This window comes from Rhinopithecus bieti, unplaced genomic scaffold (assembly GCF_001698545.2).
Source record: "Rhinopithecus bieti isolate Rb0 unplaced genomic scaffold, ASM169854v2 scaffold_58095, whole genome shotgun sequence".
In the NCBI taxonomy this organism is placed as follows: Eukaryota; Metazoa; Chordata; class Mammalia; order Primates; family Cercopithecidae; genus Rhinopithecus; species Rhinopithecus bieti.
In genome coordinates this window covers 605045-622593 of record NW_016823660.1, presented here as the reverse complement: position 1 = coordinate 622593, position 17549 = coordinate 605045, and the positions used below count along the sequence as shown (strand labels likewise).

Below are 17549 nucleotides of genomic sequence, written 5' to 3'. Positions count from 1 at the left end.
TTGCTCAGCCTTCTACTGTCTGATGAGCTGGATTTTCCCCTCCAGTGCAACACAGAGCAAAATATCACGAGCTACAAATTGTTTTAAGAGTGAGTTGTAGCCGTTACAAATTAAGCTTATGGAAAGTTCTTAATGGTATGGAAAAGGTGGGATTGTGAACTCCCTAAAGCAGCACTGTCTTGTTCATTGAGCTTTCCAGCAGTACAATGCAGGTACTCAGCTGATATTTAATACACAATTTTTGAAAGAATGCAATACTAAGCTCAGAAAGCAGGGGACACAGTTCCATGCACAATGCAATCTCAGGAAGAAATCACATGTGTAAAGTGAAGCCAGGGCACAAATGTGCTTACCTAGTATCTGTAGTTGTGTTAAGATAATGGCTTTTCAGGTGCTTATTTGAATGGTTCAACTTTTCTCTAGTTTTCAGATTTTTTCACACTGGGCATGTTTTACTTTTTAGGCATAAATGTAACAACAACAAAAACCCCAAAGTGATACGGTTTGGCTGTGTTCCCACCCAAATCTCAAATTGTAGTTCCCATAATTCTCATGCATCATGGGAGGGACCCCGTGGGAGGTAATCGAATCATAGGGGCAGGTCTTTCCCATGCTGTTCTCATGGTAGCGAATAAGTCTCATGAGATCTGATGGTTTTTTAAGATTCATCAGATCTCATGAGACTTAAGATCTATGGTTTTATAAAGGCGAGTTCCCCTACACACGCTCCTGCATGCCGCCATGTAAGACGTGACTTTGCTCATCCTTTGCCTTCTGCCACAATTGTGAGGCCTCCCCAGCCATGTGGAACTGTGAGTCCATTAAATCTCTTTCCTTTATAAATTACCCAGTCTTGGGTAGATCTTTATTAGCAGCATGAGAACAGAGTAATACACAAAGCAAAACAGGAAAAGTTCCACATCACGAGATGGTAAGCCCTGATTCTCCCCTGGCATGCTGGACTCTTGCCTGTCATTCTCTCTGCTCAGCAGAGCCAGACAGGCCCCCAGACAGCTTACCTACACCTAATGGGTAGCAGTATTATGGAATCACAGGCGTTGAGTCTCAAAGGGCCTGGGAGTTTGTCTAGTCCGATACCACTCTTCTTACCACCTTAGAAATTGGGACCCAGCACTGATTCGCTCTACATCAGGTAGTGAGTTCCAGAGAAACACAAGCTAAGACTCCTCATCACTGGGCTTCTCATTCAGGGCTCTCACCATTTCTCTTTGCAGCTGTCCAGAAGAATCGTTTTTAAACCTTGGCATAAGTATTTTCATTTCAACGGGTGTTTGGTCATGCCTCCCGTTCCCGAGGTCAGGCACTGTTGAAAAGACACAAAAATGTTGGATCCCCAAGGCACTAAAGTAAATGAGGCACTTCATAAATGAGGCACTTCATAACACAGTAGGACTGCCTTCCCTGGAGAGGCAGAAAACAGCACACTAGGTGGAAACATTTTCCCCGAAAACTTTTTTTAATTTAAATCTAGAGACAGGGTCTGGCTTTGTCACCCAAGCTGGGGTGCAATGGCTCGATCATAGCTAACCGCAGCCTTGAACTCCTGGGCTAAACTGATCCTCCCATCTCAGCCTCCTAAGTAGCTGGGAATACAGGCTCACACCACCATATCTGACTAATTTTTATTTTTTTATTTTTTGTGGAGATGGAGTCTCATTATGTTGCCCCATCTGGTCTTGAGGTCTTGACCTCAATGATCTTCCCATCTTTGCCTCCCAAAGTGCTAGGATTATAGACATGAGCCACTGTGCCTGGCCCTGAAAAGTTTCTTTTGGAAATCTCCAATAAAAGCCAAGAATATCATACTCCAGGACAGTCTTGGGGTGCTCTGACTTGACCTAAGAAGAGTCCCTCCAGGAAGGGACAAACCACATGTCTGAATAATCTTCCCTTTCTGTTTATGCATGGAATGACTTCCCCATGTGAAGCATATGCATGCTGGAAACATGACAGTAAGTAAATGCACTGACACTCATGCATGAATATACAATTACAAAGGGTGTAAATGTCATAAAGGAAGATACAGGCAGCATGGAGAGTACTCAGCAGGGAATCTGCCCCAGAGTGAAATTCTAGGAAATTCTTCCCAAAGACTTTCACTTTCAGCTCAATTTTAAAGGATGTGTGAAGTATGGGGAAGAGCATCAAGGCAGAGGGAATAACATGTGCAAAGGCTCAGAGGTAAGAGGGGTTTGATATGTTGGAGAAAGTTACAGAAGGCAAATGACTCAGATCGTTGCTTTGGAATGTCTACTTCTGAGCATCAGGGCCTTCTGCTATGACTGCCTGAGTGTTTTGTTTGTTTATTTTCTTTCTTTCTTTCTTTCTTTCTTTCTTTCTTTCTTTCTTTCTTTCTTTCTTTCTTTCTTTCTTTCTTTCTTTCTTTCTCTTTCTTTCTTTCTTTCTCTTTCTTTCTTTCTTTCTTTCTTTCTCTCTCTCTCTCTCTTTCTTTCTTTCTTTCTTTCTTTCTTTCTTTCTTTCTTTCTTTCTTTCTTTTCTTTCTTATATGTTGGAGAAAGTTACAGAAGGCAAATGACTCAGATCGTTGCTTTGGAATGTCTACTTCTGAGCATCAGGGCCTTCTGCTATGACTGCCTGAGTGTTTTTGTTTGTTTATTTTCTTTCTTTCTTTCTTTCTTTCTTTCTTTCTTTCTTTCTTTCTTTCTTTCTTTCTTTCTTTCTTTCTTTCTCTTTCTTTCTTTCTTTCTTTCTTTCTTTCTTTCTTTCTTTCTCTCTCTCTTTCTTTCTTTCTTTCTTTCTTTCTTTCTTTCTTTCTTTCTTTCTTTCTTTCTTTCTTTTCTTTCTTTCTTTTTTTTCTGACAGAGTTTGGCTTTGTTGCTCAGGCCAGAGTGCTGTTGTGCTATCATAGCCTACTGAAACCTTGATTTCCTAGCCTTAAGTGATCCCCCCACCTTGGCTTCCCAAAGCATTGGGATTACAGGCATGAGCCACTGCACCTGTCTGTGTGCTTCCACTGCAAAATGTATCTCTGGCAATTGAAAGTGCTGGCTTGATGGCATTTGGAGATTACATGTAAAGGATAATGATTTTTAACTTTGTCGTCATTAACATTAGTCAGTATTTCAGGCAATAATTGAGTCACTTTAAAGATAACTCCAGGTTCATGCTTACAAAATGTATCAATAGCACACGGAAAGGCATCTTTTTTTCTCTAGTAAGTGATCATGCATGCAATTAATCTGGAAGCGTTTTAAATCATTAGAGTAAGAAAAATAAGAAATCAAAACTCAAATGTTTTACACTACTTGGAGATATTTTGCCTCTCTTGAGTTTAATCCGGTTTATCTTGTTTCTTGGGATAGAATTAAAATATAGGTTTTGCAAGAGCTTTCATATTCAATTCATATAGCGAGGTCATAGACCCTAGAATCCCCAGAGAAGAGAGGGCTAACTAAAGGTGAATGACAGATACAAGTGATCTCAGTTTTAAGGCAGATTTATCTATGAAAGTGTAAGATACAGAGGTAGTTCATGAAACCTTCTGACTCTTCACATGAGTATCTTGTTAACTTTTCAGGAATGTCAAAAAAACTACTGAATTTTGGAAATGGGACAAATAGCCAGCACATCTCTCATTCAACATATATCCCATCCTTCCCAACTTCACATTACCTGCAAATGTAGTGAGAATGCCTTGTACGTATTCACCTAAGTCACTGATAACAGCTAAACAGGGTAAAACCTAAAACTAAGAATATATGACTAAAGTAACTATCCTGCAACTGGGCATGATGGCTCACACCTGTAATCCTAGCACTTTGGGAGGCCAAGGTGGGCAGATCACCTGAGGCCAGAAGTTTGAGACCAGCCTGGCCAACATGGTAAAACCATGTCTCTACTAAAAATACAAAAAATTAGCCAGGCATGGTGGTGGGTGCCTGCAATCCCAGGTATTTGGAAGGCTGAGGCAGGAGAATTGCTTGAACCTGGGAGGCGGAAGCTGCGGTGAGCTGAGATCATGCCATTGTACTCCAGCCTGGGCAACAAGCTCCATCTCAAAATAAAAATAAAGTAACTATTCTGCAAGAAGACAGCAGTCAGCATCATTCATGTCCTTTGTCCTCCATCAGCTACTAATGCACTTAATTATTTTAGCTTTCAATCTGTATTTATCTTGTCTGCAGAATAACCCAAAATATATTGTCACATGCCTTGCTAAAGGTCAGACTTACCTGTTTCCTGACCACCTGTCTAGTCAGCCTGTCCAAATTGGAAATTAAAGTGGTTGGACTTATCCATCCTTAGTGAATGCTAACTGATTTTTCTTCATTTTATAAGCTCCACCCTTTTCTTTAGTAATCCATTTTTAATCCCGCCCTCAGTGTCTGGGTTAAAGACAACCTTACCTTAAATCTAGAGTCTACTTATATTTTTATGTGGAATTAGAAAGTGCAGGTTGTTGGGGAGGGGGGAGGGGGGAGGGATTGCATTGGGAGTTATACCTGATATAAATGATGAATTGATGGGTGCTGACGAGTTGATGGGTGCAGCACACCAACATGGCACAAGTATACATATGTAACAAACCTGCACGTTATGCACATGTACCCTAGAACTTAAAGTAAAATTAAAAAAAAAAAAAAAAAAGAAAGTGCAGGTTGTTGACACATTGGTTTTTATTGGCTTTCTATTTGACCCTTGACAGGTTTAATCAGAGTGATTTCAAAGTCTATAAACTGATTCAAAAAAATTATTATGCAAATTTGTGCATATCTAATATAAAAATAACTACAAGTTTGTCATTCAAGGACATTTGTGGTCTTCCCAAATAGGTTGTGACAAAGTCATGAATATATACACATACCCTTGGGTAAGTCAAATAAATTTTGCCCTATATATTCCCATATCTTCTCCCTCACTCTTCTGCAAGACCTTTCCTTGGATTTCCCAACTTTCTCTGGAAGCTCTTGAATACCCGCGTTTTGACATCTATTTCAAGCCTTCGTTGAAATCATTATGTTGACCTAACTGAGGCGTTTTCTATGCATGCATAATTATTCAGCATGAATGTCTCAATCAAGACTTCTTATCTGCTAGTATTTATGGGCCAAAAGCATAAACCAGCTCTTTTTTTTCTTGTTTTTTGAGACAGGGTCTTGTTCTGTCACCCAGGCTGGAGTGCAGTGGTACAATCTCAGCTCACTGCAACCTCTGCATTCTGGGTTCAAGCGATTCTCGTGCCTCAGCCTCCCAAGTAGCTGGGACTACAGGCATGTGCCACCATGCTAGGCTAGCTTTTGTATTTTTAGTAGAGACAGGTTTCGCCATGTTGCCCAGGCTGGTCTCGAGCTCCTGACCTCAGGTGATCTGCCCTCCTCGATCTCCCAAAGTGCTAGGATTACAGGCGTGAGCCACTGCACCTGGCCAACCAGCTTTTTCTTTTCTTTTCTGGGAATCAAAGGATAGTAACTGCTGAATTTTTGTTCCTATTGCAAAGGGCTTTACTATTACTTTGTCCCTTATGAAAGTAGATGTGAGATTTTGATTGGGTTCTGAGAGATGACACTTCTGCCAGATTTTTGTAAGTATTGTCTATTATTATGTGAAGTTATTATAAGGACTGACGAAGGCGGAAAATTGTGGGTTTCTTTGTTTTTTTGAGTTTGCAACATAAATCTCAACAGGAGAATCACAAAACAACAAACCCCAAAAAAGTCAGTCTGCTAAATCTGCTAAGGGTTAATGTGTCTTGGCTCCTGATGGTACCCAAAGCAGCAGGGTCCAATGAGCAAGAAGCAGAAAATACCAAAGACATCCCCATCTGTATAGACTTGGAAAATGTCATCGCATGTACCTGATGTTCCACTGTTAAGGTAGCTGATTTATCCTGTAGCTAGAGTCGCTCTCTCTTCCTGAAAGATCTTGCTTGTTTTAACTTTGTGGCATTCATGTTGCTGTTCCAGTCTAATCCCAGGATAAACTTCTGAGGTTGCAATGCCAGTTTGGAGAGCAGGACAGCAGCAAATTCCAAGGGAAGCCCTGGGGTTATCGCAAGCTCCAGCCGCCTGAGTTATGTCACATTGCCAATTTCAACAGAAGTTGACCTCAAGCTGAACTCCGCATTGCCAGGCTGCAGAGAGCTAAGCCAAGCAGCTATAACAAGGACAGGCCTTCCCAGCCAAGCAGGAGCCCACCTAAAATAAACCTGTAACCTTTCCCCAGAAAATGTTGTGTTTGTTTATAAATAGCCTAACTGTGTATCTCCTAGAGTTCACTCATGGGGGCAGGAAGTCAACTTGTGTTAAACCCTCAGAGTTTCTCAGGTACCCCCCAAACTCCAGGCCTGTACTCATCAAAACTGGACCATTCTCTTCTTGGACTTCCTAGAATCCTGAGACCCAGGGCAGAAAGGACAATAGCCTCAATTTTCTAGTGGCTAGGAGGAATCTAACTCTATTTTTTCCTATGGGTAGCAAAGTGCCTGAGTTAAAGTTCGAGATTTGTTATAAAAATGATAGTCACCCTTACCACGTGCCAGGTACTAGCCCATGCATTGCACATAATAACAAAGTAGCACACACCAACTCATTCAATCCTCAGAACAACCTTGTAGGAATACTTCTCAAGGCTATATTACGGTCAGCTCTATTCCCAGTTGGGAGAATTCAGGCACAGAAAGGGTGAGTAGCTTTCTCAGCTAACAAGCACTGGAGGCAAGAACTGATCCAGGTTTTTGAACACAGAATTTACACCTTCGTATTCATTTTTTGCAAGCCCGGGTGATGGAGCAGAAGGAAACTGGTGTCAGGATCCTGAGTCAGATGTGCCAAGTCTAGGCATCTCCAAATCTTGAAGTCCACAGAAATGCGGAGAAAATAGCAAAAGGCACTACAGGATGGATGGGGGTCTCAGCAGAATGAAGGCTAAGAGAGTTTAGGAGGGGAGGATCTCCCCCTTCTTCCCCATCCTACCGCCACCCCCAGTCTGCAGGCAGAATTTGATTGTAAAGGAATTCCCATTCAGAGGCTTAGCCTTAAATAGGTTAAATTCCTAGTGATCAGCAATCCCAGCCAATCTAACCAGAGAAACCAGCCCTTTCAGTGTGAAGAATGCCCTCATCCTTTCCTACTGGCAGGCTGCGAATACTGGCCTCCACCCCAGGCACCCACCACCCACCCACAGGCTCTTTCACAGCAAGGCACTAAGCTGTCTCTGCCTGGGCATTCCAGCAGCTGGGATGTTCTCCTGGTTGGCGCTTCTCACATCTTCTGTACAAACAGAGCTGATGTTCCTAAGATGACTTCCATGCCCTGCAACACCCAGTGAATCCCCAATGTCCATCACAGATTCCATTTTCAATGTAATTTGCAGTTTATGAGGTCAATTGTTATATTTTAGATCTTCCAAAATTGGCATCATATATGACATAAACTAAATGCAGTAGCCAGATTATTTTTTTAGCCACTCACCCACTAAATGGCTCACTCAAGTAGGAATAACCCCCACTCAGGAATTAAGGCTTGAAGGATACTGCTTATCAGATGCTAGGACAATGATTCCAAGTATCACCAGGATCAACCAGCATTAGGTACCAATAGATAACAGTGCCTTAACACAGAATTTCTGAAACTTGAAGGTGTATATGAGTAACCTGAGGTCCTTGTTATCTTATTGCTGTGTTTTGCTGAGAGTTCTTTGTATGTAATTATTATTTGAGACAGTATCTCACTCTGTTGCCAAGGCTGCAATACAGTGGCACGATCATAGCTCATGGTAACTAAGGGCCTTGTTAGAATTCAGGTTCAGATTCAGTGGTTCTGGGGTGCGGTTGAGAATCTGCATTTCTTAAAAGTCCCTGGGTGATGCTACATGGGGAAGCTATACTTTAAGGAGCAAGGCCTTGAAAGGTTCATTTAACTTGAGACTCTGTGCTCCTGACTGATGTACAAATTGATGCAACCCAGAAACCTCTGAAGGGCGTGCTCCTTATTACGGACACCCGTAAAAGAAAGTGAACTTGTCCTGGGCTCTTTGGATGGGACGATCTTTTCAGATCTCAATGGTTTTAAGTTTTTGACTCTGTGCTTTCCCTTTGCTCAGAAAATATTTCCTATGGGACTGTTTTTCTGTCTTAATATAAGCATCTCTACCTCAAAGGAACTCCGTGTCTCTGAGCCGAAGCTCAATAAAACTTTTTTCAGGGCCCTGTGGTTTGGTTATTTCACGTCTTTACATGTGGGTTACAGGATTATGCTGAAAGTGGGGAGGTGAAACAAATGTCTACTCTATTGAAATTGGAACAACGATTGGAACAAGAATTTTAAGCTTTTTGAGGACGGCCACCTTGTCTAACCCCAAATGAACAAACGATGTGAGAGGCAATACAGAAGAGAAGCAAGACTTCAGGCTTTGCAGAAACAGAGACCCTCATTCAAGTCCAAGTTCTGGAACCACAGGAGTTGTCACATGGGGAGAGTTTCCTAAACTTAGTTTCCTTACCCGTAAGATAGGTGAGGCTGTCATGAGCAAAAGAGCACTGGTGAGATACGTGGCAAGACAGAGAAGGCAAAACTCATGTTTCCTCTTGACAAGCTCTGGATGGGTTCCATCAAATCATCCTGGCACTAAAGGTTGTTAACTGCTGATGACGAGAATCTGACTGCTGATGTCCTCCAGAAGGCACCTTTATAGAAAGAAAGCAGAGACTCAGTTGTGGGCTCATTGAACAGAATTGCATTTAAGTTTTCCCTGCCGGGCATCTCCATCCCTTTATAGAATCACAGACAATCTGATACTGGTTGCATTCTGCAACATCCACTAGTAGGGGTGGTTTATTGCACTGCATAGGAAAAACACTTAGAAGATACCTTTCAAATTTTGTTTTTTGGGAAAACAAAACCCAACATAGTTTTCTCTGTTTAAGTTTTTTGGCTTAATGCTTATTACTTGAAATATGTTTTCTACTTGACTTTTTTTTTTTTCCTCTTTCAATATAAGTGTCTCTGCCTCAAGAAGATTGATTTAAATGGTAGGGCAAGCTTCCTGTGTCCACTCCGTACTATAATGCCTCTCATCCAGCCATGGATATTAGGTTGGTGCAAAAGTAATTGCAGTTTTTGCCATTACTTTCAGTGGAATGAAATAGTATATCAACAAACCAGGCCGGGTGCAGTGGCTCACGCCTGTAATCCCAGCACTTTGGGAGGCCGAAGCGGGTGGATCACGAGGTCAGGAGATCGAGACCGTCCTGGCTAACAAGGTGAAACCCCGTCTCTACTAAAAAAAAAAAAAAAAACAAAAAATTAGCCAGGCGTGATGGCGGGTGCCTGTAGTCTCAGCTACTGGGGAGGCTGAGGCAGGAGAATGGTGTGAACCTGGGAGGCGGAGCTTGCAGTGAGCCAAGATGGTGCCACTACACCTCCAGCCAGGGTGGCAGAGTGAGACTCCGCCTCAAAAAAAAAAAAAAAGAAAAGAAAAAAAAAGAAAAAAAAAAACACTGCGAAGTCCTGTCTTAGTTTTTTTGGGCTGATATAACAAAATGCCATCAACTGGGTGCCTTGTAAACACCAGAAATGTCTTTCTCATAGTTCTAGAGGCTGGAGTCTCAATCAGGATGGCAGCACGACTGGGATCTGGTGAGGATCTCCTTCTGGGTTACACACTGCTGACTTCTCGTACCCTCACATGGTGGGGAACAGAGAGGGGAGACCAGCTCTCTCATGACCTTTATAAAAGCACTAATTCTATTCAATCCTTATGACCCCATTGAATCCTAATTACCTCCAAAGGTCCCCACCTCCTAATACCATCATATTGGGTGGTAGGGTTTCAACGCAGAAATTTTGGAAGGACACAACGTTCCATCCTTTTAAAAAGCACACATCCTTTTAAAATGCACATTCTGATTCATTTGATCTGGGGCAAGGCCTGAGATACTAAATTTGCAACCAACTCCTAGGTGGTGCTGATGCTCTGGTGCACAGTCCACGCTGTGAGTAGCAGCACACCAGCACTCTCTTGCGCCCAATTTAATTGCAGACACTCTAAGGCATCGCTCAAGACCACCTCTGTGCATGTGCATCTCCAACCAGCCGGAAACTTGTTGCGCAGTCGTCAACTTTGATTTCCACTTCCTCTCGGTGCCTTGGGCCAGCCTGTTCTGAGTGTTTGAAGGCAGGTTCCTAACGACTTCACTGTAGTCGCCCCAGCAAGAAGACACAGAAACAGGCTATCCTCAGCACAGCTCCCAGGACCAGCTGGATGTTTTGAACTCTAGAGGAGAAAGCCTGATCTCCACAAACCTGCGGATCATAGAATTTTAAAATGGAGAATAATCTTAGAAGTAGTGTTATACAAAATCATTTTATAGGAAATCAGGTACAATAATAAGAATAATGAACACTTACTCAGCACTCACTCTATGTTCTTTAATCTTCACAACAGCGTCATGAGATAGATCTAATTATTGTGCCCACTTTACAGGTGATAAAACTGAGACTTGAAGTGGTTAAATATCTTGCTTGGGATCACTCATTGCACAAGTGGTGCAAACCCAGCTTTGTTTGATTCCACCCTCGTGCTCCTAACTACAATTGAGCAAGGCTTTTAACCAAGAGAAATGGAGCAATTCCCTCTGAAGATATGCTGTAATATCCGGGATTGGGATCTGTGTCACTGGACTCATAGTTCTTTCCCCTCTACAGTAAGATGGGTTTAACTTTTTTTTTTTTTTTTTTTTTTTTTTTTTTTTTGCAGCCGTGTTTCGCTCTTGTTGCCTAGGCTGGAATGCAATGGCTCGAGCTTGGCTCACTGCAACCTCTGCCTTCCGGGTTCAAGCACTTCTCCAGCATCAGCCTCCCGAGTAGCTGGGATTACAGGCACATGCCACCACGCCAGGCTAATTTTTGCATTTCTTTGTAGACGCGGGGCTTCACCTTGTTGGCCAGGCTGTTCTCAAACTCCTGACCTGAGGTGATCCACCCACCTCAGCCTCTCAGAGTGCTGGGATTACAGCAGAACCACCACCTTGCAGAAACTTTCAGTCCAAGAAGGAGAAAAAAAAGGAGATTTTGATAGTACAGTTAAGGAGTTTTTTTTTGTTTGTTTGTTTGTTTTTGTTTTTTTTTTATTCCCATTCACCATCCGTCTACCCCCTGCCAGCCTCTAAGCCCTGCTAAAGTGAGTGTCATGATATTCCAGTAGGTTTGAGATACTCAGAAAGAGATGTGCTGTTGTACAATGTTGGTTAACAATTTTTTGTTCTGGATTGTCTGGTGTGAGCCACCGCGCCCGGCCCAGTGGGTTTATCTCAAAGCAAGTGTTAAGTGTCACGTGTTTCTGGCCCTGAGTATTGAATTCAAGCACAACTACAATAATGAAAAAGATTCATTATCTCACGAGGCATTTATAACTGAATATGCGATAGTATAGAAGTACTATCTAAATCACGTAAGAGCAGAGATAAAATATTTAGTTCTACCTGTTCTTTTTCCAAAGGGCGTATCAGATTTCCTATTGTTCCTGAAATCTGTATATTTGGTACCCAATACTGAATACACAATCCCTTAATGACACAGTATTTTTGACAGCTATTCCCAGAAGTAGGTTGTGTCTACCTAACGTCCAAGGAATTAATTGAAAATTGTTTTCAAGCCAAGCAAACAGTTGTTTGATGTTACATATGACAGAGCTTCCTGAAACGAACAAATCCTTTAATAAAATAGACTGGCTTTTTGAGTCATAAATATTACTACAGGGTCAAATTGTTCCTTAGGAGGTTAAATTTTAAAGTTGTGGGTGTTTGACTAGCTATTGATTTGTTCAGGTTAGTAAAGGGACAAGAGTTGAATGGACTGGAGGTAAAGGCTATTAGGGAAAAGAATTAGTAAGAGATTACATGGACTTGTCAGATCATCCAGAACAAAAAACTGTTGACCAACATTGTACAACAGCATACCTCTTTCTGAGTATTCCAAACCTACTGGAATATCATGACAGTCACTTTAGCAGGTCTTAGAGGCTGGCAAAGGGTAGAGGGACGCTGAATGAGAATCCAAAAAAAACCTCCTTAACTATAGCATCAAAATCTCTCCTTTTTTCTCCATCTTGGAACTAAAGTTTCTGCAAGGTGAGGGGGTCTACTTAAATTTCTCACTTCCCTAAGACTATAGTGTTTTAGATCTGCTACGATCTGCTCCCACAATGGTCTGGCCTAACTTTTTTTTTTTTTTTTTTTTTGAGGAGACAGAGTTTCACAGTAGTTGCCCAGGCTGGAGTGCAGTGGTGCACAATCTTGGCTTACTGCAACCTCCGTCTCCTGGGTTCAAGTGATATTCCTGCCTCACCCTCCCAAGTAGCTGGGATTACAGGCGCCAGCCATCTTGCCCGGCTAATTTTTTTGTATTTTTAGTAGAGATGGAGTTTCACCATGTTGGCCAGGCTTGTCTTGAGCTCCAGACCTGAGGTGATCCACCCACCTCGTCCTCCCAAAGTGCTGGTATTACAGGCATGAGCCACCACACCCAGCAGGCACCTGTGAGTATTAGAACTGCAGAACTCTCTGAAATCTTAGACTGTTAGAATGGGGCATGGCTTTGAGATTGTCTAATCCAGGTTTCAAGCTATAATATGGTAGTGCTTTCTAAGCAGTAAAATCCTTTATTCAGAATAAATCCCACTCAGTCACAATCTATAAGAGAGGTCAGGTTGGAGATGGCCTGGTTAAAATTAGGGGGTAGCTGGGTCAAGTCTTGCTGGTCCTCTGTCTTGATTCCTATATCCTTGTGATTCTTTGAAAAATCCAACAACTCTCTAGAAAACTGTTTGCAGACTTAGAGTTGAAAACCTCAGCTTCAAGATCAGAGAGTGCCTTACCAAGATCTGGGAGTACCTTTGTGTCAGAGGCTGAATAGGGCCTGTCTTTGCTTCATCTAGTCCAGAGTGTGTAGCTATTAAACTTCCAGCCCTCCTAAAGAAACTCCTCACTTCTTCCTGAAGTCAAACTGCCCATGTGAGCTACTTAGCAACTCTCACTCAGCATAGCACCCAGGAATGTATGGAAGTCTCCTGTCTGGAGCAGAGGCCTTCCCTTTACCATGCAATTTACCTAAAAAGCTTACTTTGGTCCTTCATGCCAAGACTATTGGGCTGAGAACTAGCTGTTACACTCTGGCACCCAAGTGCAATTACTGTATTCACTTGGATGATGAAACAAAATCAAAGACAAGGATCTGCTAGATCCACAGTGTGATAGATTAATTTGGACTCTATCAGCATGTGTGGAGATTCAGGAACTTCATTGTCTAGGTACAGAGCTCTTTGCAGAGCTTGCATCTGTTGGTCATCTGTGGCACTCTTTGCAGCTATAAGCTAGGCGTCTAGGCAGATGTTGGACAATGCTAGCCTATGTAGCTCGGCCTTCATTCGTGCCATGAGGAGGAAATGCGTGGCACTAATGTTCATAGCAGTGGCTGAAACCCCACAACAGACACCCTGGATGCTACCTGGGAGTGGCCCAGACAGTGGTGAAAGCACAAGACATACTGGGGCCCTGGGACACAGGAAGCCATTATACTTTAAGCCCCAGAGTTCTCTTCCAAAAGGGCCCCACACAGAAGGCATTGTTTCAATGCCCTGAACATGTCTACAGCTCATTCCAGCTCATGACAATAGCTAATTAAAACTTTAAAGTTTGGCAAAAAAATGCTTCAGAGTCTTTATGTCTCAATAAAAGACCATGCTACAGGGCTCTGGGTGTGAACACATGCACTGTCTACTCAAAGCCGCTTCTACTCAGAGCCTCCATGTCCTTCCCTCCCAGTGAGCAAAAGGCATCCCAGCTGCTTGCTTTAATGCACAGATCCATCCCTAGCATATCTGAGACAGCTGATGTCCTCAATCAAATGTGACAACTGAGGATGTAGCCAAAAGAATGCATTGAGTCAGGTGACCCCCCTGGGCAGTGTGGACCCCATCATAGAGAGCTAAATGGGCTTTATGCACTGGGCTCAACAGGACTTGTAGGAGCTTGTTTAAGATTCCCAGGAAGGAGACTGAAGCCTTGCAAATGGAAAATGGGATGGAGGAACAGGAGCCATGTAGACATTGGTGTACAGTTCTTAAGTCTCCAATAAATAATAACAGCTCTATCTACACTGCCAGGTCCCAGAAGGTTCCAAGTCTTCTGAATGTCCCAGGCGCCTCTCCTTCCAACCTTCAGGAAGCTTTTACACCAAGATGATTCAGTTCTCCCTTTGTGAAGGCAGCACAAACTCAGCTTCTTCTTAGGAAGAGGGAGGAAATTGGGGATTCTCTAAGGGCACTTTTAGAAAATTGAACATAGAACCTTTTATCAGCAAATGCATAGTCGGCTTTAGCTCTCACATTCATCAGAAGCACTTCAGGGAGAGAAAATTAATGATAATCCTAAGTACATAATGACTTGCTGGAGACCAGAAGCCTCCACTCTGATGGGTCTGACTGGAGCTTTGCCCCCAGAGTAATGAAAGATGCCGCCTGTGAGCTTGACCTTGGCTTGGTTCATGCTTCAGAGTAAAGCGCTGCAAAGTTGCTAGGGCTGCCTAATCTCTTTCCTCGTGACTGAAAGCAACTTAGATTGGGACCATTGGGAATAGTGCTGTACTTGGTTATTTTAAAAAAGACAGAAAGAAACTCTTTGCTTTCAATATTTCTTGCCAGTGTAAACATAAAAGCTCACAGGGCCCCTAGGAGAGAGTACACAGAGCACAGAAAAGCAAGTTATTGTGCAAAAAAAAAAAAAAAAAATTAGACAAGGGTGCAGCCTTCCTATTAAAAGCACATTGGTTCAGTAGTACAGCTAAAGACAGAAACCAACCATACCCAGCCTAGTGTGTCAGTGAAACTGATGCTTTGTATTTTTCAGAACATGAATTGTGCGACTATTACCCAGCATGACGTTTAAAAGTGGCTTTGCAATGTCCTGCCTTTCTCCTCAATGCTGACATGGGGAGTGATTGCTTTAATTCACTCCTGGGTACCTAGAAATTGGTTGTGTGGTTACTGTTCCCAGTAGAAGGTGTCCAGGTTCTTGACATCTCAAAGAATTGATTTGGACAAAATGCACAAACAAAGCAAGGAAAGCAAAATTAGGGATTTATTGAGAACGAAAGTACACTCCACAGTGTGGGAGCGGGCTCAAGCGGAGAGGCTCAAGAGCCCAGTTACAGAATTTTCTGAGTTTCAATACTCTAGAGGTTTCTGGTTGGTTACTCAGCAAATTTTTTTTTTTTCTTGAGACAGAGTCTTTTCTGTCTCCCCAGTTAGAGTGCAGTGGCATGATCTTAGCTCACTGCAACCTCTACCTCCCATGTTCAAGCAGTTCTTGTGTCTCAGCCTCCAGAGTAACTGGGACTACAGGCAGGTGTCACCATGCTTGGCTAATTTTTGTATTTTTAGTAGAGACAGGGTTTCACCAGGTTGGCCAGGCTGGTCTTGAACTCCTGACCTCAGGTGATCTGCCTGCCTCGGCCTCCCGAAGTGCTGGGATTACTGGCTTGAGCCACCAACCCGGCTACTTGGTGAATATTCTATGTAAATGAAGAGAATGAAGTGAAGTCACAGAGTCATTTACTCAGAATGTGCCCTATTGTAAATGGAGAGGCTGTTACTTGTTGTTAGTCTATGTAGATAGAGAGGATGAATGTGAAGTTACAAACTGTAAATGGTGTGAATGGAGAGGAGGAAGTGAATTTACAAAGCTGTTCACATTCCTGTCATTGCTGAAGTGCTTTCATTTGATTTAGTTCTAGGAACTAAAGGTGTGGATGGGCTTTATGTTCCCTACCTCCAGGCCCTATTCTCGTGCCTCAGTTATCACGCATTAGACTTTAAGTAAGTTGTTGTTTTTCTTTTTTTAATTCTCACTAAGGTGTAAATGTCTGATATCAGAGTTTGTTTTTGAAATTGGAGAGGAAAAGAGGGAAGACGTCTGTGTCTCACCAGGCCCCTGAAATAGGAGCAAGAGCTTGGTGGAATCCTTGGAAATTGTTTAAAGGGTAAACTTGAGGCAGGTAGAAGGCTTCACAGTTCTGTTAAAGTGGCCCTCACTGAGGTGTTGTGCTACAAAGAAAAGACCTTGGGCATAACAAAGCCACATCCCAGATAGCCTGCAGCACACTCCTGTTGCTGGAGATGGTGACTCACTATGACTATCCTTCCAGTTTCTGCTGAGCAGCTAGGCTGGGCCATTTAATGTTCATCATTAATTACTGTTGTCTGCATTCTTGTCATTAGAGTACCAACAGGTTTATAATGAGCCTGAGTTTTTAATGCTGAGATCAAAGGCAAACCAGTTTGGAGATGGTGGGCAGACGGGTAGGAGAGAGGAGAGCTGAGTTAAGGGTGTGTCTGGGATTTCCACTGCAGGGCAGGGTTGACCCCGCTGTGGCACAGAGACACTGATGGGTTGTTCAGCAGCTGAGGCATCAGCTTCCTCAGAGTCACTCTTGCCAAGAGTCAGAGGGTGGCTTTTTCTGGAGCCTCACAATGCGGGCTGCTTACTCCTTCCAAGGGCATGAGGCCTCAAGGTTAGAGAACCAGCATTTCACAGAAGGGAAGGAGAGGGGAATGATGGAGACTTCACTTCCTCAGGGCAGAGTCCAGTGGCCAGATGAGTGGGAAGTCCTCTGATCCACAGCCCTTGCCCTTGTAGCATGACGAGCTGCACACAAAACCTCTCAGACACTGAGTTGTAGAAGGAAGGGCTTTATTCAGCTGGGAGCATCGGCATGCTACTGCCTTAAAATCCGAGCTCCCCAAGTGCACAACGTCTGTCCCTTTTAAGGGCTCACAACACTAAAGATTTCACATGAAAGGGTTGAAATTGATTGATTGATTTGAGCAAGCAGGGGGTATGTGACAGGGTCTACATGCACTGGTGGTCAGAGTGAAACACAACAGGGCAGAGAGTTTCACAATGTTCTTCTATACAATGTCAGGAACATCGGTTTCTAAGTCATGAGTTGATTTTTAGCTACTGGGTTTAGGCCAGGCAGACCCAGGCCTGGTTCCGGGCCTGGCGCTGGGCTGCTTGTCTTTGGTTTTACTTCATTGTTTTTTCTTAAAACAGTTACTGAGTATAAAACAATATGAGGGGGTCTCTCTCTTTCCTCATTTCCCCCCTTTTGAGACTCTCACTTTTTATTAGTGGGAGTTCTCACTCTTATTTTGCTACTTATGTCTTTTGTGTAATAGACTGATAGTGATTCACATAGTACACTTGTGCTGAAGCATTTTGGTGAACTAAGGTAGCGATGAAGCTTTTTTATCATTTGAAGAAGTACAGGGAGCAAGCAAGACAGCAGTAAGCAGATTTTTATTACAATTATAGCTTTTATTATAAGAGTTTTAAATCTTCATGGTGCTGGGAAATAATTTTTAAACATGGCTTCAGGGTCGAATTCATGCTACACTTATACGGGCACATGTGACTATGTCTTTAACTACTTGCCTTTGATTATCTATGTGTAGACAGTAATTAATAAGGTTAAATTTCTTATAGACCTCTCTTTCAGCTGCTAGCAAGTAGT

General features: G+C 42.8%; 1 long non-coding RNA gene across 2 annotated transcripts in view; it reads right to left on the bottom strand.

Moving 5' to 3' along the window:
• Window positions 1-17549, bottom strand: part of LOC108521722 (uncharacterized) — a 35484-nt gene that overhangs the window by 12800 nt on the left and 5135 nt on the right. The window contains exons 2-4 of one of the 2 annotated variants that reach the window (XR_001883256.1): window positions 10048-10283; window positions 8482-8665; window positions 1221-1324 (exon numbers count right to left, since the gene is read on the bottom strand). This is a non-coding gene — a long non-coding RNA (uncharacterized LOC108521722). Of the gene's footprint in view, window positions 1-871; window positions 1325-8481; window positions 8666-10047; window positions 10284-17549 lie in introns of those variants that run through there. The other variant, XR_001883255.1, reaches the window with a different exon arrangement.